The 21,665-nt window shown below is 40.5% G+C and overlaps 1 long non-coding RNA gene across 1 annotated transcript; it reads right to left on the reverse strand.

Annotated features, from left to right (window-relative positions):
* Nucleotides 1–11,541: 11,541 nt before the first annotated feature.
* LOC120223906 lies at nucleotides 11,542–12,750 on the reverse strand. The gene is made up of 3 exons (XR_005526402.1): nucleotides 12,587–12,750; nucleotides 12,201–12,295; nucleotides 11,542–11,582 (listed from the first exon to the last, which is right to left on the reverse strand). It is a non-coding gene; the product is annotated as an uncharacterized LOC120223906 (long non-coding RNA).
* Nucleotides 12,751–21,665: the final 8,915 nt, after the last annotated feature.

The raw sequence follows: 21,665 nt of genomic DNA on the forward strand, positions 1-21,665 counted from the left end.
CTGAGCAGTCCGAGTATGGTATAGATCAGCTAAATGAAGGTAAAGTTCCCAACAATAATAAAAGAAGTAATGGCGAAGAGTAAAATAGTGCTAATTCCTCAATGAAGGAAAAGAATGACCAAGAGATTGAGAAATGAAGACAAGGTGAGTGAGGGGTATGTTCTGATGAGTTCCTTCAAGGAGGTGCTTTTTGGAGAAAGGAAGAAGGAAAAATGTGTTAGAAGAAGAAACAAGGAGTAAGTGGTTAAGTACACTCTACTCCCCTCCAAACCCACAATCTATCCATATGTGATAATAATAATAATCACCACTTGAGAAGGAAGTAATTTCCTTGAGATGAGCCAGGTTCAGTTCTTGGAAGGTTGCAAATATGGGACTGTTATTTCATTCATAACACTCTGAATGTTCAAAAAAGAAGGTAAGAGGGTTTGGATGGATTTGAAGTAGTATGAGTCCCATTAGAAGATTTGGAACATTATATGGGTGTTACATTTTGGACAGTAATGGATGTTCTGAGAGACTTGAACTTTTGATAGTGTATGAGGTAAACAGCAATGTGAGCCATAAGGAGATTAGGTCTAAAGGTCTCTCTGGGGACAGCAGAAAGCTGATTCTAGCAAAGGTGTCTCATGTTTGGTAGTAAAGGGCTGATGGTGTCATGATTTGGCAGCATGGGGGTGGGGGACACTGCTCAGATCTCCCTGCTAAATCAAATGTTCTGGTTAGCTGACAACCTCCAGCTGCCTCACCTTAGTGGCCCACTGCAGTGTTCACACCAAGGCCACCATCATCTGAGGTGACCTAGCAAGGGAGAAGTACTGGAAACAGGCCATACTGCCAAAAGCAGGACTCCTTTTTTTTTTTTTTTTTTTTTTTTGTGCCTTTGGGCCTCCCTAATGGCCTAGTCAAGGCTTTCTTAAGGCTATCCTAAGGCTATCCTATATAGTGTGAGGCCCTTCCTACCAAAGCTCCCTTCTTTTCCCCTCTTTGTGACAGATGCCAAAACTGTTGCCAGGTGTAAAGCTTTCCTTGACTATGTCTGCCCTCTTCCCTTTTATCTTTCATAAGTATTTCTCAGAATAAGCCTCTCACACTTATAACTTGGTTTTAGCACCCACTTCCAGGAGGACATGAAATGATTCACTTGGGGAGAGGTGAAGAGGCTACTGAGCTAAGGTAATATGAGATGCATTTTACTGGACACCGTCACAGCTCTTGAATCTCTTTGGACATGTTATGATCAGGGATGAACTGGTTTACAGGGGGAAATGGAAGGCTATGGATATTCCTTCAGTCCTGCTTTAGAGGGTGTTGCAATCAAGACAATGCAAAATCTTTTCTATGTCCATGTACATTATTACCCTCCTTGTATACCAAGTTGGGAATGCTACAAAATAGCAAGCAAGAAAGTCAGGAGAAAATGTATTGAGAGCTTACTCTGTACCAAGTTTTAGGCTAGAGGCTTGTTCGTTCATTCAGAATACTTCTAATGAATACCTAGATACATGGGGCACCATCTTGAGTCAAAATCCAGGCCAACACTTGTTTTTAAAAAATCACTTACATCCTGCCTTGCTTACAGCAGCACTGTGTCTATCTTAAAGCAAACATGTTCACAGGCAGTCGTGTAATATAAATTTTCCTTGCTATCTTGCTCACTGGATGCTTCCTGCTTCACCCAGCTGCGTCTCAATTTTCTTCCTTGAATGGAGCTAACAAAGGGTCTCTTTCTTGCCATTGCATGTTGTGAATGTTTCAAACATGACAACATACCTCCAGGATACTGGAACACATGAAAATTGGTGCCTTCATAAAAGGAGTTTCTTGTGGGGTCCACTTTAGGGGTTCCTGAGCCCAACAAGTATGTCTGCCATGTTCCCAGTAGACAGCCCAGCCTGAGTGAAGGCAAGATAATGCTAGCCCCCAACTCATGAGAAACACAGTTGTGGGTTTTGGGTCCCTTTGAACTCTTGTATTACTTATCTAACTGGTTATTGCCCTTTTCTGGGATGGTGGCTGTTTAGAATCTCAAACCTCTACAACCCTTTATTCTTCCCTTTAGTGAAAGGCTTAATTAGGAGCAAAATGTGTCTTTGCATCATAAACACATTTTAGATGTTAAAAGGAGTCCCTGGCCCCTGCTAAATGTTAACCAAATGTGTTAAAATCAGCGGTTTGATGTTGCCCATAGAGACAGCTGGAGAAGGGGAGGGGGATTTGAGGGAGTGTCTCACAGCTGGAGAACCCAGCAGGAAATGACACTATTGGAGACTTGTGACTAAGCAAACCACAAAGTGAGAGAACAGATAGAGAGAATCAAAGTATGGGAAACCAGCCCAGCCGGGTCACAGAATTGGTAAGGGGATACAGCTTTAAACAGCTAAAATGAAAAATGATTAGCTGAGAATTGTCTAATTACTGAAATTAAATGTAAAATCCACTAAGCGCTCACTATTTGAACTCCTGTGCATATGTGCTTTGGCATTATCCAAAAGTTTCATAAACTCACTTCTAAACACTTAGCAGTTAATGACAGGATTTAGCCATAAAGTCGCAAGAGTTGGACAGTTGGAAATACTCTTTCACCTAGATGTGTCATTCTTGGGAACAACATACAAGAAAATAATGTATGAATGAAGTTAGGTGTTCCTACCGGTAGTAACTCTAATAACAAAAGATTTTCAAACAATGGAAATCATTTTAGAAGTTATATACTACCAACAATACAAAATATTATGAAGAATATTTGTATTTAGGAATTAATTTCCATGTGCTATGGGATGTTAAATGTGCTGTGGGATGTTAAATCTTTTCCTGTTGTCTTCTGAAATTCAATACATGGTAAGTGACACTAAAGAAAGAAGGCTAGTTTCATCCATGCAAGGAAAACAGAACTAGTTTGATGATCATTAATCCCCATCACTGACCTAATAGCCTCAATAAGGGAAAACTAGGAGTTCCAAACGGTGATAAAAGAGAATTGGTAGGAGATTTGTCTGAGGTGAAGAGTGCAATCAATGGCCTTTTCCCCCTCTTCACTTGGGAAGGAGAGAGAGTACCCATCATCACAAATTGAGAAGGGTCCGAAAGAGTGCTATCCCTGTAGGAAGGGAGGTTGGTATCTTTCACCTTGCCTAGATGTTTGCTAAGCTGTAGACACTTGTAGTCCTAAACCAGGGCAGCCTCCCAAGTGAAGGATAAATGAAGTCTCCCAAATGTGATGTTTCCACTGAAATTTCACATACACAATCACAGATGCTGGATCTGCCTCTCATCTGGAGAATTCTAAAAGTAGGATTGTGGCTACAGTAGCATACAACAGCAAGGCAAAAACAGACTATCCAGCAAGGATGCATGAATCTCTTGAGAACCATGCAGATGCCTTGGAAGATAAATAGGCCATCATGAAGGTACCCTGGCCAGCAGTACAAGATTTTGGGTTCATTACCAGCAGCATGAGCGTAGGAAAAGACAGAAATTACCTAAAGAGTACTTTGCCCTCACTGGGTGCAACATTGGCAGCCCATCACAGCCTCCAAAGAATCCATCAATGCACCAGACAAAAAGCCAGCATTTAGATACCTATCATGGAAAATACAGTAGCTACAAAAAATATGCAAGCAGCACTAAGGCAAAGCAAAAGACCCCTGTCTCTTTTTTCTTGAGTCTTTCTCCTTCTTCTCAACCTATAAGATATAGAAATATTCACATGAGAAATTTAAAAAACAAAAGATAGTAAGGAAGACTATCACACCATATGTTCCATTTTAAGACCCCAAGCTACCACTCAAGCCTGCTGAACAGAGGGGAGAAGGTTGAATTGGATGTGAGAGTGACCTTGTCATTTAGACTGACTTGGCTGGTCATAAATATATAATTATTATCATTATAAATAAGTATAAATAAGATGCAGGTGATATAAATATTATTATTAATGTTAGTAGTATATTATAAAACATGTATGTACAGTATCAATTGCCATACATGACACAATTTTCTAAGTGAAAGTGCCTGGAAAGCTACAGAGTATACACAAAACATATTTAGAAGTGGGCAAGTTAGCACTATTCTTGCCTTTTTAAAGTCATGATTTTAAAGTCAAGGAAGTAAAAGCTTTTTCATGTATGTATTCCCACTGAGTACATCTAATTTATCACGTCAGTAATGCATAACACTTTGAGTTTAATAATTTCTAAGAAGGGGCACCTGGGTGGCTCAGTCAGTTGGGTGGCTGACTTCAGCTCAGGTCCTGAACTCACTGATTCGTGAGTTTGAACCCTGTATCGGGCTCTGTGCTGATAACTTGGAGCCTGGAGCCTGCTTCAGATTCTGTGTCTCCCTCTCTCTCTGCCCCTCCCCCACTCACACTCTGTCGCTCTCAAAAACAAATAAACATTAAAAAAAGTTTTAATTAATAATTTTCAAGAAAGTATGCTACTTAGGCTATGCTTTCTGTCCTTTTGTATGTTCACATCTTTTTAGCCATTAGAAGATCCACTGTTTGAGGCACTTGGGTGGTCCACTCAGTTGAGCATCTGACTCTTGATTTCAGCTCAGGTCATGATCCCAGGGTCAGAGGATCAAGCCCCATGTTTGGCTCTGAGCATGGAGCTTACTTGGAGCTCTCTGTCTTGTCTGTCTGTCTGTCTGTCTGTCTGTCTATCTCTCTCTCCCTCCCTCCCTCCCACCTACCCCTTCTGACCCTTAACCCTGCTTGAGTTTGCTTTCTGTTTAAAAAAAAAAAGGATCCGCTGTTTGATCCCAAAGCAAGGAGATTTCATTTTAAAATATCAAGAATATAGAACTCCAATGAACATTTGGAATATGACAAATGAAATATTCTAAAATGATGCTTCCCAAAATATTGCACAGGACTCTACAAGATGCTTCATTGCAACAAAAAAGAGAGAGATGCAATCATATATATTTGAGAAATTTTTATTTGTTATCTTTTGTCTTCACAATTCACAATTCATATTAGCATGTTTTATTTGAGAAATGCTTCAAGTTTTAAAAATCACTGATGTTTTAACCCAGCACATTTGATATGCCTCCCAGTATTCAGTCTCAAGTCCATGGAGAGATCAGATGAACATCTGTGGAATAAATCTTTCGTACAAGTGCCTTGTCTAGGAGTTCTCTCTGGGCACAGAGAGCAGTGGGAAACATAACTTTTTCTTACCTCTTCCCTTGTGAATGCTGATTGGGGGTCATAGGAAAGTGACAAGGGAAAGAAAAAAGGCTAATGAAAAGCACAGAACAGAAATTGGGAAGGATAAAGGTAAAGACATATTTCAAGAGAGGTGGAAGCTGAGTGGTCCCATTTCCTGAAAGTGAAGATACTGCTTCAAAAGGTAAACTTACAAGTGAAACCCTGACCTTAAAAGAGAGACCTCTGACCCCAGCCTAACCATTGGCAAAGCTTCATTCACCAAAGGGATTTGGGATAAAGAGAAAGTTGATCCAATGGTTGGAACATTGGAACATCATGGAAGATGAGTAGAAAGCAAAGATATAGATAGATAGATAGATTTCAGGCAAGATGGGGATACTGTTTAGGTCTGGATATGGCGTTGGGAAAGGAGAAGGATCTCACAACTTTCCAGAAGAAAAATATTCTTACTTTTCTCTGGGGAAGATAATTGCTGGCCTTGGTTGCAGGTAGTATGCAAAGTAAGAGTTTAAAATAGAACCGAGGGAGGAAACAGAAAATGCTCCAGGGTGGGTTGAAAAACTGCCTTGCCAAGCTTCATAGAGCATCGGTATATCAAATGAGCATTCAAGGTCCAGATCTGTCAATTCCACTCCCTACAGAAGGAATGGGTTCTTAAAAATGTATCTATGCTATATTTAAATGAGGGAAACCTATCAGCCTCTCTTCGGAATTTACTGGTGGAAAGCAGCTGAGGGTTTTCCTTAGTGAAAATGACAAATAGCAGGGTTTATCATTTAAGATATGCCATTACCTAAATCTTCTTGGAAGGAAAGTGATTTGCATCAATTAATTGACTGCGTTTAAGGTCTGTTCTAATTTTCCCCAAACCATAAGAATTTCTAGCCTGCAATATTACCAAGGGCCTGCAGGCCAAGAGGAAAGAGGAGGGCTTCCTTTAAGTTCTTCAAAGTGATGGTGTTCCTTTCTTTTCTTCTCCCATTGGGAGCCTGTATATTCGGTGTCTGTTAAGAACCCCTTCCTGGTTCACAGGAGGCCATCTTTCTTGTTGTACACCCATTTGGCAGACTGGCCAAGGGAGCGCTCAGGGATCTCTTTTTACAAGGGCACTATTCCCACTCATGAAGGCTCCACTCTCCCAACCTAATCACTGGTCCAAGGCTCCACTTGCTAATACACTCACATGGGGGGTTAAGTTTCAACATAGGGAATTTTGTGGGGGACACAAACATTCAGTCTATAGGAGACTCCAAAATCAGACTTGCTGCGTTCATATCTGCATGACATTGGCAAGTCCCTTAGCTTCTCCAGGTTTTCTTTTACACATCTGTAAAGTAGGGATAATAATGGTAATCATTTCACTGGGTTCGTTGGGGTGTTAACTAAAATGCTGTATGTAGACCAGGGAGCACCAAGGCTGGCACACTGTCAAACTGCAGTTGATGGATAACTTGCCGACTAGTTAGTCCTATGTTGCAGCCCAGATCCACCACATTGTTACAGGATTCAGGGGAGTGTCACCAGTAATAGCTTCTCTGAGATACCTATACCTTCTGTGGTCTAGTCTTACCTTATTTTCATCCCTCAAGAAACAGAACAAAATAACACCCAGCCCAGTGTGCTGAATGACGCTCAAGCAAAATATGAGATCCAAGCAAGACCAGTAGAGATCACAAGAAATGGCAGGAGAGGGATGGTTACAAAAGATAACCAAAAGAGGAGTGCCTGGACGGCTTAGTCAGTTTAAGCACCCAACTTCAGCTCAGGTCATGATCTCAGGGTTCATGGGTTTGAGCCCCATATTGGGCTCTGTGCTGACAGCTCAGAGCCTGGAGCCTGCTTCTGATTCTGTGTCTCCCTCTCTCTCTCTGCCCCTCCCTCACTCACACTCAGGGTCTCTCTCTTTATCAAAAAATAAACATAAAAAAAATTAGAAAGAAAAGATGACTGAAGTAGAGAGAGGAGCCACGGCATCCCCAAGGAGTTAGAGCACAACATAGGAACTGCCAGCTGAATTGGGTTAAGGTTGAGTTCAGGGCAGGGGGACACAAACCACCACGTGAAGCACCTGCTTCCCTTGGGCATGGCGGGGCCCTAAACAGAAGGAGGGAGACTTTGTGTTTAGAGAGACAAAGCGGAAGACACCATGTAAATATACATGCTCTTGATGGATCAAAGTGCTATTTACCATCCTTCACAGAAAGAAAAAATCACTGAGGCCCCCTGGTGGGTGTGCTAAAGCAAATACCAGAGCAATGAACTATTCAAAAGAACACACTCTTGCTTTGATCACAGGATGAGGCTGGAAGCAGCATTTTTCTGGTTACACTGCATCTTATCTACTCCTTTATTGATGCCAAACCACATTTCTTCTCTGTTAGAATTGAGGCCATTTTTTATTCTAGGCAGCTTTTCTAAAAAAGTTTTTTTTTTCTTTTTCCTAACCAGTGCTCAGTTTGAGAAGAACACTTTCTGATATAAACTCTGAAAGTAATGGCAGGCCTTTACAGTTGGTAACCTTATGCTTTCCCCCTGAAGCGATGCTGAGCATAGCAATTTAGGCAAATAGACAACTCCTTCCCAGTAGTGTTAGGGATGTGATAAGTTATTCAGGGCAGTCTACCCAGACAAGAATAAAAACTTTTAAGCCAAACCATGGCAGATATTCAATGTGGCCCTTGTAATTAAGTTTATTTTTTCGAGGCAATAATGGACACCATGAATAGCTAATAAATAGGTGTGTATTCCTTTCTTTTGGATTATTGACAGCTATTTAGAATGACATTTTATGCAGAAGACAGGGTAAGTGGGGCTATAAAAAAGCGATGGCCTTGCATTTGTAGTACAATTGATTTTTCAGAAGAAAGCTGAGCTATAAGGCAAGAGAACAGCACAAACAACCACTGGTTGAAATTTCTGTCCCTACATGAATAAGAGATGAAAGAAGACCGGTAAGTAACTCTATCAATATCATTCCTGAAGCATGCCAACTATGGTATCTTCAGTAGTTTTGATTCACAGGTAGGGATGTGAATAAGTGAAGGAATCAAGCAAGTAACTTAGACTTCAAGTATTTACAAGAAGCACCAGCTAACACTTACATGGCATTCACAATGAGCTGGACATTGTCTCAAGAACTTTACATATATCATCTCATTTAATGCCTCCTCACCAAAGGGAAGTACTATCATTAGCTTCATTTCAAAGAAAATAAAACTGATGAGGGTGCCTGGGTGGCACAGTCGGTTATGCATCCCACTCTTGATCTCAGCTCAGGTCATGATCTCATGCATCATGAGTTCAAGCCCCACTTCAGGCTCTGCGCTGATAGTGTGGAGCCTGCATGGAATTCTGTCTCTTCTTCTCTCTTCCCCTCCCCTACTTGTGCTCGCTTGCTCTCTCTCTCTCTCTCAAAATAAATAAATAAACTTTAAAAAAAGAAAGAAAACTGATGCACAAAGACATAAAACAACATACCCCAAGTTACACTGCTAGCAAGAAATTATGGAAGTCTTAAGAGCTCTCATAAATATTTCAGTTCTCCGCAGAGGTCCATGATAGAACTGAACTTAGGTAAAATTGCTAACAGACCCTGTTCGATCCACTATGTTCTCTTTGCTCAGGCTTGGTTTTCACTGACGTAAGTATTGGGATGGAGCCTGGGATTCTGAGTGACTGTGATGATTACAGGCCTCCTGTCAGTAGGGGTGGAACATCTCACAGAAGCACAAAAACATACCGTGTGAAGCCTCCGCAAACTTGAGGGTTGTATGTTAGTGGAGCATACTCCAGCCTACTCTGCCTGAATAGTGGTAATGATGGCATTTGAACCCAGGCAGTTTATCTCCAAGCTCCATGCTCTAAACCACAATGTTGTACTGTATACCTCCCAAGTATGAGGTATTACCTGCACACTTAAAGACCTTACTGTCCTTGAAAATGGGCACACTCTTCAGCAGCAACCAAATAAAAATGCTAAGTAGCATCTGATGGATTTAGGAAATGAAAAACTCAGCATAAGTGAACAGGAAGTCAGAGAATGGGAAGATCAGTGCAGCCAGATGTGTCAGTCTAAGCCCACTGGGTTGAAAGGGTAAGAAACCCATTCTAATGAGCTCAAGTCAAGTGGCCTTAGGTTATTAATCTCTTGGCATCTAAAGTAGGGACATTAGAACAAGCAAGTCACCTGTGAGCTACAAGTACACCTGGAAAGTCAGCAACTTTAGTAGTTTTCCCAGAGACTGCTGTTCCTCTCTTGTCTCTGCTTCTCTTAGCTTTTCTTCCAGTTCTCAGCTGTACTCTTCCCCTCAGCCCAACGTGGCTGTCAGTCTTCAGGACCAGATCCATCTCTCCCACCACTGCAGAGGCTCTGTGTCACTTGGTTCAGGTTATTGACAGAATTTGCTTGGCTCAACCACTTTCCCTTTGGCCCGACATAACCTCTGTTTCAATTACCTGCCAGGGAGAGGATCCCACAGTTCACGAGGCTAAGACAATCCCTTCAGCAGAAATGGGATGAGAGAATAAGTCACAAGAAAAAGGTGTGTGGTTAGCAATGAAGCCAGAAATGATTTAATCAAAGAAGGACTGGATTGAGATGAGCAGAGAGGAATGTGGCCAGAGCCTTGCAGGAGGAAACATCAGCTTGTGTAAATATGCAAATGCGCCTGCTTGTTTGTAGGCAGTCAAGTCCACAGTGACTAGAGAAAGAAAGCTCACGTTCAGCTCATGGGTGAGAGGCTAGAAAGGTGAGATGAGTCATCAACTGATACTCAGTGACCTTCACCTTGGCCTAAAGTTTATCTTACAAGTCTGCATGTCCCTGTTCAGCAGCTGCTTTTCTGACAATCTAGGCTGTGATCTCCATGTTGTCGAAGAGTGTATATCTTTTCTCTGAGCTATGCCATTTCTTTCATTTGAACATTTATTTTTTTAAGTGTTTTAGAAAATGTTTATTTATTTATGAGAGATGGAAAGTGTAAGCGGAAGAGGGGCAGAGAGAGAGAGGGGGACAGAGGATCTGAAGCGGGCTCTGTGCTGACAGCAGAGAGCCCAATAATGGGGCTCAAACTCATGAACTGGGAGATCATGACCTGAGCCAAAGCCAAATGCTAAACCAACTGAGACACCCAAGTATCCCTCATTTGAACATTTCTTAACGTCTTTCATGATCTCCTATGTTTTATAGAAATTAATAAACATTTCTTATATCCTCCACAAAACATAAGCCACATTAAGGGAAGGGACTATGTTTTATGCCTATTCCTAGCTCAGTCCCCTTCACCTAACAGAGTTTCATGTTAGATCAAGTAATTTAAAATAAATAAACCTCGCTTTATGAAAAACAAAGGCCCAACTGACTTATGTGATAACATCACAGAGACTTCAAGTCTTCAAGATGTCTTTGCTTTTCAAAGAACCTCTAACATTTTAGGAAGAAAAGTTCTTAATTACTATCATGACTCCCCAGTGTTCTTCCTCTGCTCACTGACTAGTGTGGAGGTGCAAGGGGCCTCCCTCCATGCTCCTCAAAATGAGCAAGCCACTTTTCAAAATAATAGATTAAGTTTTAGATATCTGAGTCAATTTCATAACACAATACCTATTACTAGATTATTAGTTCATATGTGAATATAATGGATAGAAGTGCACAGATTTAGTAAAACCAGAGACTTTTCAAGCTATGATCTGAATCTCTCAGCCCTATCTGATCTTAGGAAAGTTACTTTACTTCTGGGAGTAAAATACCAGATATAATGATATTTACCTCATATATTTCCTGTGAAGATTATGTGAACAAACACATATCAATTTCTTAGCCTAGAGGCACATAGTAGGTGTTAAGAAATACTTTATCTCATCCTAGTTTCCTCTTTCCTTTGATGAGAACTGCCTTTTGCTAAGCTGAGTGATGTCACATAACCATGTGCCATATTGCTCTTTGGACAGAAGGACTAGCTGCAATTTAGACTCCTGAATAGAACCCCCAGTGCTAAATTGTACAGCCACTCAGGCCTCAATGGCCTTTGATCTCTCCAGAGTGCTTCATCTTCTCTGGTCAGCGACTGTGCCTCCTCAGCGCTCTGGAATAACAGAAGGTAAGAGCAGAGCCCTGCACTATTGCAAGTGACAGACTATCTGAGGCACATTGCAATTTGGCTCATTCCCTGTTATGACAATGATGGTAACGAGAACTGAAAATGGCACAACACAAATCCATTCCTGAGACCAAAATTGTAATAAAAGTGGGAAATTTTACAGGAGCTGTTATCCCCAGAACAGGCTTCTGATTGTAATTGTGTGGGTTTTTTTTTTTTTTATTTCTTGTTTTTTATAATCTTGTGTTCAGATCTTGGTATTGGCAGCAGGTGAAAATTGTCTGGGCAGTCGGGGAAACAATGATGTTCATCTAGTAACAAGGTTGTAAAATTTGAATAGATCAAGGCAACAAATAAATGCTGAAGATAGTTTCCTTTGCAGAATTATTTTTCTTACATCATACTCTTGACATAATAAGAAATCAGAACACACCAAGATCATGGTGAATAAAATTTGCATCTTGTAAGACAGACAGTCTGTTAAAACAACAGTTCTCAAATGGGAGCAATTTTGTACATACCCCCACCCCCAAGGTGACATTTGGCTATATTTAAAGGCATTTTTCATTGTCACAGTTGGGAGGGGTGTGTCACTGACATCCAGTGGGTAGAGGGCAGGAATGCTGATAAACATTCTATAGTATACAGGCCAGGCCCTCACAACAAAGAACTACCCCACCCAAAATGTCAAGAGTGATGAGGCTGAAAAACTTAATGTCAAAAGAACTCAAATTTCTTGCTTTGCTGAAGTCCAATACCATAACATTTCGTTATTAAATACTTTTGCATCTCATTTTCTTGGGAATTATTAAATGAATACATAAGAAGGAAAATAGATAAAATAAAAACTGGTAAAACAGGAACTAAAAAAAAACTCAAACTTTTCAGAAATCAATATAAGCCATCTAAGTAAACGCTGTTCTACTCACCTTTCTCGTTAGCATACTCCTTATTCTTAACACCTATATTTCAGTTTTACCAGTACACTCAATTTCAATAATCTCATCTGATCTTCACAAAAGCCCTGTGAGGTAGATATAAATATCTACAATTTAAAAGGGACTGAGTAAGACTTAGAGAGAGTAAGTATTTGTCCAATAAAACATGGGTAATAAAAACATCATGGGACAATGAAAAAAACGATTGGGATCAGGAGCTCTGAGCTTCCTAATGTCTCCCATTCAGCAGCCATGTGTCATTGCTTTAACCTGCAAAACCCTGGCTTCCCACATAAACAATGGGAGTGGTGACAGCTAGTTCAGGGGGTCACCACAAGGATTGACTGAGGCCATGGATACCAAATAAAGGACCTCACCTGGTGGGAAATAAGACACAGCAGGGGCAGAGTGCCAAGCCCCAAGCCAGATGTTCTGATTTCAAATCCAGTGCACTTTCCACATCCCATGAGCAAGGGCCCACCATGTGTTTTTAGCACCATAGGCATTGAGGTTGTTGATTTCAGTAGCAAATGTGTATGACTTGCCTAAGAAAAAGAAAAAGAAAAAAAGAAACATCTTAAAATCACTCAGAACTTTTTTACTTTCAACTGCATTGTTCAAAATTGACAGGAGATTTCTTTCTCAGCCAGGACAAGATAAGCAGAAACTTTCCATTTTCCATGATTGAATAGTGTGCGTTTTTGTGTGTGTTGGGGGTAGGGATGGGGAGAATGAAAGCATCTCAAAACAGTCTAAGGCAAAAAGGGACTTAATCATCTTCACTGAAATGAAGAGAACATGCTTTTATTTGTTCAGAAGAATCTCAGACCAAGCGAGTGTATTTTTCTCAAGCATCCAACAAATCTTTTGGGGTCTGAATCAGAAAGAAGCAAAAATTAAAAAGAAAAATTCATCCTATAATTCTACTTCTGGGAACTAATCTGAAGGAAAAATTATATATATATGTATTATACATATTATATGAAACATATATATATAATACATATGTACTATATTATATACATAATTTTAACATCTAATACACAAACTGTAGTATCATCATTACAATTCTATAAATGATGTAATCTTTTATAAATATGAAAAACTGAAACCAAATGAAATATCCAGCAAAAAAAGAATAGTTAAGCAGTCATTAAAAATTATGCTAAAAGACAATTATAACAACACACTCTCTGCTAAAAATAGTGTTTTAAAAAAACACACACAAAATTATAGATACAAAATAAGCTCAATTTGTTTTTTTGAAGGCCTAAATAAACAGGTAGTGATAGGTTTATAAATAATTTTTCATCTTTCTTATTTTCTGTCTTCCAGCTTTGTAAAATAAGCATACATTCATGTTACACTATAAAGAACAATAAATATAACAACAAAGTTAAGATCACTTAAAAAAAAGGAGTTGAAATAATATACAGAATTTTATGTGGGGAATTTGCTACTGCAAATAAAATAGTTTAGTAAGGCAGGGGGAAGAACAACTTGATTGTTACACCATTGCAAAGCCCTTAAGACCAAATTCCTCTCGGCCATCAATTTCACATTGATTTCATCTTGACATGTAACATGCCCCTCAGTTCTACAATAAAAGAAGCCATGAAATATCAATCTTAACTTCTAGAAGACACATATACACATGTTGATTGAAGATTAATTTCTCAGCAGCGTGGCTCATCATCAATATCCTGCCTTTTTTGTGACACAGGTCAGGTGACCTTAATGATTATAAAGGAACCTGCTTTGGGCTGGCTCTGGGTTTCCAGAAAATATGAGTTATTTTGAACTAAAGGCATAGAGGATGCTCTGGTTTGACCATACATTTTATTACAGAGCATCACAATCCAAGTGAGAGATTATCTGAATGATCTGAAATGCCATTGTAAGTTACCATATGTATAAACCCGCCGATAGGTGATTCGAAACATGGGAAAATCTTCCTGGATGGCAGTGTACGACCTGTTGACCTGAACTATGTCCCATGATAGATCTTTTTCTCCTTTTCCTTTACCTTTTTACACATAATTTTCCAGCAGAACTTTCAATAGTACGTGACCTTTGGAGGAGATGGATTAAAGAGAATATTTAATCAAATGACCTTGATGATTTCATCAAATGGGCTAAATCAAGTAGGCATTTAAATAGCTGCATTGAAAGTTCAGTTTAAAAAGAAGTATAGATTCATAGAAACAAAAACATGAGGACAGAATATATTTAACACCACTTTTTGATCAACTAAATGAAAGTAATTAATTGGTCCAAAATACCTAATCCCTGCCATGTTTGTGTAAAAATCTACCATGGGCATTCACAACCACCTCACTTTTTCCCCATCCAGAAAGGTCGTTTCTATAATATGTGAACTTACCCTCCCCTAGTGCTACACAGGTTTTTCAACCAAATATGGGTATCTGTCCAAAGTTAAATCAATAAGACACTCTCTTGACAGAAGGACAACTAGAAAAAAACAAAACAAAACAAAAAAAGGCAACCAATAGGTTGCTACAAGTGGCTTTAGAAATTAATGATGTGAGAGGTGCCTGGCTAGCTCAGTCGGTGGAGCATGCAGATCTTGATCTGAGTGTTGTAAGTTTGAGTTCCACGATGGGTGTGGATATTACTTAAAACTAAAATCTTAAAAAAAAAAAAGAAAAGAAATGAATGATGTGAATGTGGCCATCTTCTGTCAGGTGAATGAAAAGGCAGAAAAAGCTAAACAGAAGTAAATGTGGAGAAAAGAGAAATGTGTTAAAGTTTGATACAGCCCAATATGAAGACCCCACTTCCCTACCCAAGTTCTTTTTTCTTAATTTTAATTTTTTTAATGTTTTCATTTATTTTTGAGAGAGAGAGAGAGAGACAGAGCAAGAGTGGGGGAGGAACACAGAAAGAGAGGGAGACACAGAATCTGAAGCAGGCTCCAGGCTCTGAGCTGTCAGCACAGAGCTCGACATGGGGTTCGAACTCACAAACTGTGAGATCGTGACCTGAGCCAAAGTCAGACGGTTAAGTGAACCACTCAGGCGCTCCCTTCTCTACCCAAGTTCTGATCCAATCTGGAGACTCAGGATACATGTTAACATCAAAATATCCCCTTTATTTGTGAGCCATTTGGAGATCCCAGCTTTAGGTGTGACAGAGTTGCCTTCCTAGTTCATAATCCTAGATTAGGTAGACCTATCTACCACAGTGTTTCCCTACAGGCATCTTTCAGGGATTTTAAAACATAATCAGATGAAGGAGCCAAGTAGAATGGATATCCTCTATAAGCAAATAATCTCAAAAAGAAGGAAAAGGCTGAGCCAAACATGTCCAATTTATTCTTCCAAATTCACTCATTAGGTAAATTACCCCTTCTCAAGGAGGAGTGAGTGAGAAGGTAGAAAGTAGCCAGGAGTCAGACACTAACAGAGGTCTTTCCACATGGAAACACGTGATAGTTGGACTAAGAGTATGGATTACATTCTAACTGGGCTGCTCTCTGATTCCATGAAATACTCTAGTATCATCCTCATAAATTTCCCTTTGACTTATATTTGAGTTGGTGTCTATTACTTACAATTAAAATCATCCAGAGACAACTGTTTGCTATTTGCATTCCATATTGGATCTCCGAAGGACAATACCAGCCCTAGCAGCAGCAGAATTAGTTCTATGTCTCCACATTTTCCCTTCACATTAAAGGTAAGAAGGTAAGACCCATAGGGACAGCATACACATGGCTCCAACAGCACTTGCTTTGGGCTTTAAAGAGTACGATCATTAGAAAGACAGAAGTCATTTGAGTCTCAGAAACTCTCTCACTTTTAGCCCATTAGTTGTGTTGCACTGAACAGGAAAAGCAGCAGAAAAGAGTTGATGAAGCTGAGGCCCAGAGACAAGATCCTCAAGCATCAACAGGCTGTGAGGTGAAAGCACATCAAAGTTCTAATGAGGCCATGCAAGGGACACTGTGATGTGCCACACCATGTCCCTTAAGGACAGAGGCATGTATTCCTCAGCTGCTAGTAGTATTGGTAACTGACAGCTTCCAGCTCGGTCCCTTTCCTGGGATTCTTCCTTATTGGAAGAGAGCTGCTTCCCCCAAGTTATGCCCCTGCTTCAAAAGGACATTATAGCCAGCATCCCATGACTGTTGGCGAAGGGGTGTAGGGGCCTGACTCTCTTGCCCCAATTCCAAATATTTCTGAAGAGCCATCCCAGGTTCAGAGCTCCCCCTAAGATATACTGAGGCCTCTTTTATGACTATTTCACAGTTGAACCTCTCCCTTTGCCTAATCTTACTTCCTTCACTCCTTCCCAGATTTATTCCTAAAACCACTCCCCAGTCAATTTCCTGAATGCAAATCTCTACCTTTTTCCCTCAGAGTTTGTTTCCTCAGGGATTTAAGTTGTGACAGTCCAGATGTTCAGAAATAAACAGTATCTTGGGGATTACAGACCTAGAGAACTTTCTGTGGTGATGAAATATTTCATAGCTCTGCTGTCCAATATGGTAGCCATTAACCACAAATGGCTATTGAGTGTGTCTAGTGCTACTGACAAAATAAACTTATAATTTGATTTAAGTAACTTAAATTTAAATATCTACCTCTGGTCTGTAAGTACCATACTGGACAACATCAATCCTGAATATTAGGATAAAAATGGGAATTTAGTGTCATGCCATGATCATACGAAAAGCCTGTGGAAAAGAGGTCAAACATGGTGGGAAAGGATAAGTAGGTATTGAGTACAAAGGAGGACAAAGGTCCAGGTTTTGAAGACAAATAATAGCAAGCATAATAATAACTACTGAGTACTTAAGCTAGTTAATATTATCCCCATTACTCAGAGAAGAAAAAAGTGGCTCAGAACTTGTGCAAAGTCATAACTGAAGTGAGTAGGAAAGCCAGAATTTAAAAATGACTCTAAAGGGGAACCTGGATGGCTCAGTCAATTGAGCATCGAACTCTTGATTTCAACTCAGGTCATGATCCCAGGGTCGTGGGATCAAGTCCCATGTCAGGCTCCATGCTGGGCATGGAGTTTGCTTAAGATTCTCTTTCTACCCCTTTCCGCTAGTGCTCACATGTTCTATCTCTTTCTCTCTGTCTCTCAAAAAATAAAAAATAAAAATAAAAAAGACTCTAAAGCTTATGTTCTTTTTGAAGTGTTTAAAAAGCAGGAAACCCAGTCCATAAGTGAGCAGCAAATATCTGTACATATTCTTAAGCCTTAATCCTTCTTATCTTGTTTATGATTTTTAATGTGCCTAACTATGTAAGAGGAATTATGTAGGAGGAACCACAAGACATCCAGTGAGTCCTAGCTACCATCTGTTGAATATCTACCACGTGCTAGATGCCTGAAACTGATACTGGGATGAATAAGAAATTAATACATGACTGTAATGGATGGTAAGTGTGGCTAAAATTGTGTCCTTCCTGTTGACTGTCCATAAGACAGAGAGAGCCCTAAGGCACAGTAACTGCTCAAGGTTATCACAGGCAGGTGGGAACTCGGCCTAAGACTGTGGTTCTAAATTCCTGTATTCCCTCTCCTCCTGGAGAACTGCCTGCCCCCTTTGCATAGGAATGACCTCTGGGAAGGGAGGAGGCAAGTTCACAGAAACCGCTCCTCCAGGGCACACCAGTCACATTATATTCTATGTGAATGGCACCCCCTGACATTGTAAGAATGGCCCCACATGAACCTCTCTTTGTGCACGATTTTTCTAGGACCCACTTAGATTCCTGTTGGGCTTTTCCTTTTTCTTTTCTTTTTTTTTTTTTAAAGAGTGGGGTGGAGAGGACTCCTGGGCCTATCACAGCAAATTAGCATCACAGAAGATGTAATCAAAACAGAGATGTCCTTTAAGCTTGGAGCAAATCAAAAAGAGAAAGTGAAGTCAGAGATTTTAACTGCTTTACTCCTTTCAATGAATGCATCCTGGGCCTGAGCTCCCCCAACAGGTAATTCCGGGCCATCTATACAGACAGCATTCTGGATGCTTACGGAGCTCACAACCAACTAAAGAAGACACAGCAATAATTTATTGCTCTTCAATGATCACTTCTATGGGGAAGGAATGTATAGATGCTAGAGGGGAGCATGAGGAGGGAGTATTCAGAGCTTCCAGGGTGCCTTCTGTTATATGCTTCCAGCAAGGTTAGAGTTAGACAAGATAGCTATTGAATAATAGCTTAGTCTACATACATGGGCCAAGGTATGTTTGTGAGACGCTCCTGGCAGTCAACCCCAGTGCAGAGAATCAGTGCTTTTCTAAAAGGGACCAGCCTGATCAATGACTTTTTTGCTCTGACCCAACCTAAGCTATCTATCAACCAAGAGAAGGAAAAACATGAGATTTATGTTTAAGGTTTTCATGCCATATCCAAATACATGCTAAAGGTTTACAATCTCCTTTCTTTCAATTGATTAAGCATATGCACAAAAGTATGGCCAAAAATGGTTCTGCAAACCTCTTTCTCTTTTTTTTTTTAAATTTTTATGTGTTTATTTTTGAGAGAGAGATAGATACAGCATGGGCAGGGGAGGTCAGAGAGAGAGGGAGTCACAGAATCCAAAGACAGGCTCCAGGTTCTGAACTAGCTGTCAGCACAGAGCCCGATGCGGAGCTCAAACCCATGAACCATGAGATCATGATCTGAGCTGAAGTCGGACGCTTAATTGATTGAGCCACCCAGGCGCCACATGCAAACCTCTTTCAAGTCATTCATTATGAACCTGAGCAATTTCATAGTTGACCTCAGAGCACCTACGGTCAGTAATAAGTTTTCTGTATAATCCTCTGCATCCATAATCCATGAGGCAAGACTTGAGTATGGACTCCTAAGAGCATAGATGGTTCCATCATCTCTATATTATCAGTGCCTAGCATGCCAGGTAGCCAGCAGGCACTCACCATGTATTAGTCTTCCTTCTCCATACAGTAGCTCAGAAATTTCAATATACATTTGTAAGGCATCTGTGTGCCCAGCATCATTCTAAAGACTGAGGGGGGAAAGATAAATAAGACATGCTGCTCCTTTGCTCTCCATTGGCTTACAGGGGACATTCAATACACATTCTTTGGATTGAATTGTTGACTGAGTGGTTCAACAAGATCAGGCTCAAAATGACACGCAAAATCTGAAAAAGCTTCCAATCAACTGAATCCAAAAAACTGATTTGAGATATAACCAAAGGATATTGGTAGGCATATGGCTTGAATTTCACAAGCACAGTTGTGAGCACTGTCTTAATAGGCCCCTGTTGATTTATTTCTTCCTATATCCACTCCACCCTGAGTTTTTCTGAGCAGTAAAGCCCAGGATGAAGTCTTCTGCTTATGGCCACAGAATACATGGAAACACACAGATCTACACAGGGCTTGAACTGATGTCCCTCATTAGCACCATACTTTCACCAGCTGGGCCCATCCACTGCAGATGCGCCCAAATGGATTTGCCATCGTGTGGACACAGCTTTATTGTATGTTCTTCAATATACCGTAGAATTGTCTTCCAAGTTGTAGGCAAACAGCACTGAAATGGACAACTTAACTTCTGCATTTTGTGGCTTTGTGAGTATATCTCTAGATTAACGTTATGGAGGTTATAGAGTTTTTTTTTTTTTCTCTCTCCCTTGGCACTCTGGCCTATAAATCATGCTATTTATATTTGTTTGTCCCTAATTGTCCAAGGGAAACTGTCCTTGTCACTGAAAAATAAGGATGAGTGGTCATACAGTGGCAGAACACGGGCAATCACAAATAGTCAGGGAAACAAAAACTAGCAACAAGATGAATGTACTGGAAGCAAGCGTAACAAAAAGAGGTGGCAGTGAGCACGGACCATTGACTCAGCCATGCAGCCAGTGCCTCTGTGCATAAATGCTCAGCAAGCTTCAGAGGGAGAGCTGGAAATAAGTTTATACCTGAGGCAAAATAGACTGTCAAGTCAACTTGAGGCCAGCAGAGGAACAGGCGAGAGGAGGGTGGACATGATTGGCAGGGTGGCAGGGTCTACTTGGCACTGGCTGCATCACATCTCAACCTGTCTAACCTCCTCAAGGAACAAGGTCTCTTGACCATAAGCCAATGTGGAAGGCCTTTCTGGCTTGCCTCTCCCCTGTGCCTCCTGTGTCCTACACTAAAGGAAGGGATCATAAAGAAAACACATGTGCTAAAACCTAAGGCTCAGGGAAACATGTGACACATAACACTAGTGGTTCCTGTTCTCCTGTCACTAGTTCACCTAAAAGAGAGTTCCCCATACAGCTCCCAAAACTGCAGCTGCCAAAATTTAACTTGTTTTGAAGCTCAAGCAACTTTGATGTTTTCTTAACACAGTCAGGCGCTTCATTAAAGCACTATGGAGTATACCAGCTATGTTTTCCCTGGGGTGAGCTGGATGAGATCCAATCCAGAATTCCAGACACACACAGGCAAAATTATACAGGCACGGAGGTAAACCTCATTATCTTCCCAAGACACACTTTTACCTGCCTTAGTTAATTGTTGTATTTGTGCAGGGAGGGGAGTCCCTTCATCAAAGACATATTTTTGAGAGAGGTGTGGTGGTCTAGAGTCTGTGGGAACCTGTCCAATCAGAGGCTTACAAACTGGAGGCCCAAGCACAACACCCAGCTGGGAATAGTACTTCCTCCAACGTAGGAGAAGGGGATGAAGCAAATTCCAGGTCAATTCAGGGAAACCCTTTGTTCCCACCTAATAAGTCCCACAAAACTGACTCCTTTGAGAACTATAACGTATCCTATTGGCATCAGGATTATTATGACCTTAGTTTGTTTAAAACCAAGGGAGAACACTTGAGGGGCGAAGGGGCAGGAGAAATGTTTTGAATTCACTGACATGCTCCCAAGACTTCAACCAGTATAGTATATAAAGGGCTGAGTTCCTTCAAAACTATATGATTTCATGCAATAATCCCCAGCTACTTTATTCATTCTTTCTTTCTTTCAATAGTATTTATTTTCAGTATGTCAATCATTGTGCAATAGGAACATGGCAATAAATAAGACAAGGTATGGTTCTTCTCCTTTTATAGCTACCCAGTTAAATATGTAATAAAGTGTGACTTTTTAAATGAAAGACTTTGGACATGAAGCAATGTGCACACATGGATCACAAGCCTAACCTATTTAGGAATGTGGAATGTGGCAGCCTTCCCAAAAAGGTGCACCACCAGAACACCCTGGGTTATTCTGGGGTGACTAACAACTCAAAGTTTCAGGGACTTAAAGCTCCTTGCTAACCCTAGATGTCTATGGTAGTTTACAAGTGACCTCTGATGATGACAGTTACTCAGGAGCCCAGGCTGAGAGAACAGCCATCAACTCCAATGGTACCAAATGCTAAGCCAGAGAGACAGATAACTCTGTCTGTCACACACATCACCCTGCTCAATTCTCTTTGGCCAAGAGTAATCATGTGCC

Source organism: Hyaena hyaena, unplaced genomic scaffold, assembly GCF_003009895.1.
Source record: "Hyaena hyaena isolate Hyena2069 unplaced genomic scaffold, ASM300989v1 scaffold_1062, whole genome shotgun sequence".
NCBI classification, from domain to species: Eukaryota; Metazoa; Chordata; class Mammalia; order Carnivora; family Hyaenidae; genus Hyaena; species Hyaena hyaena.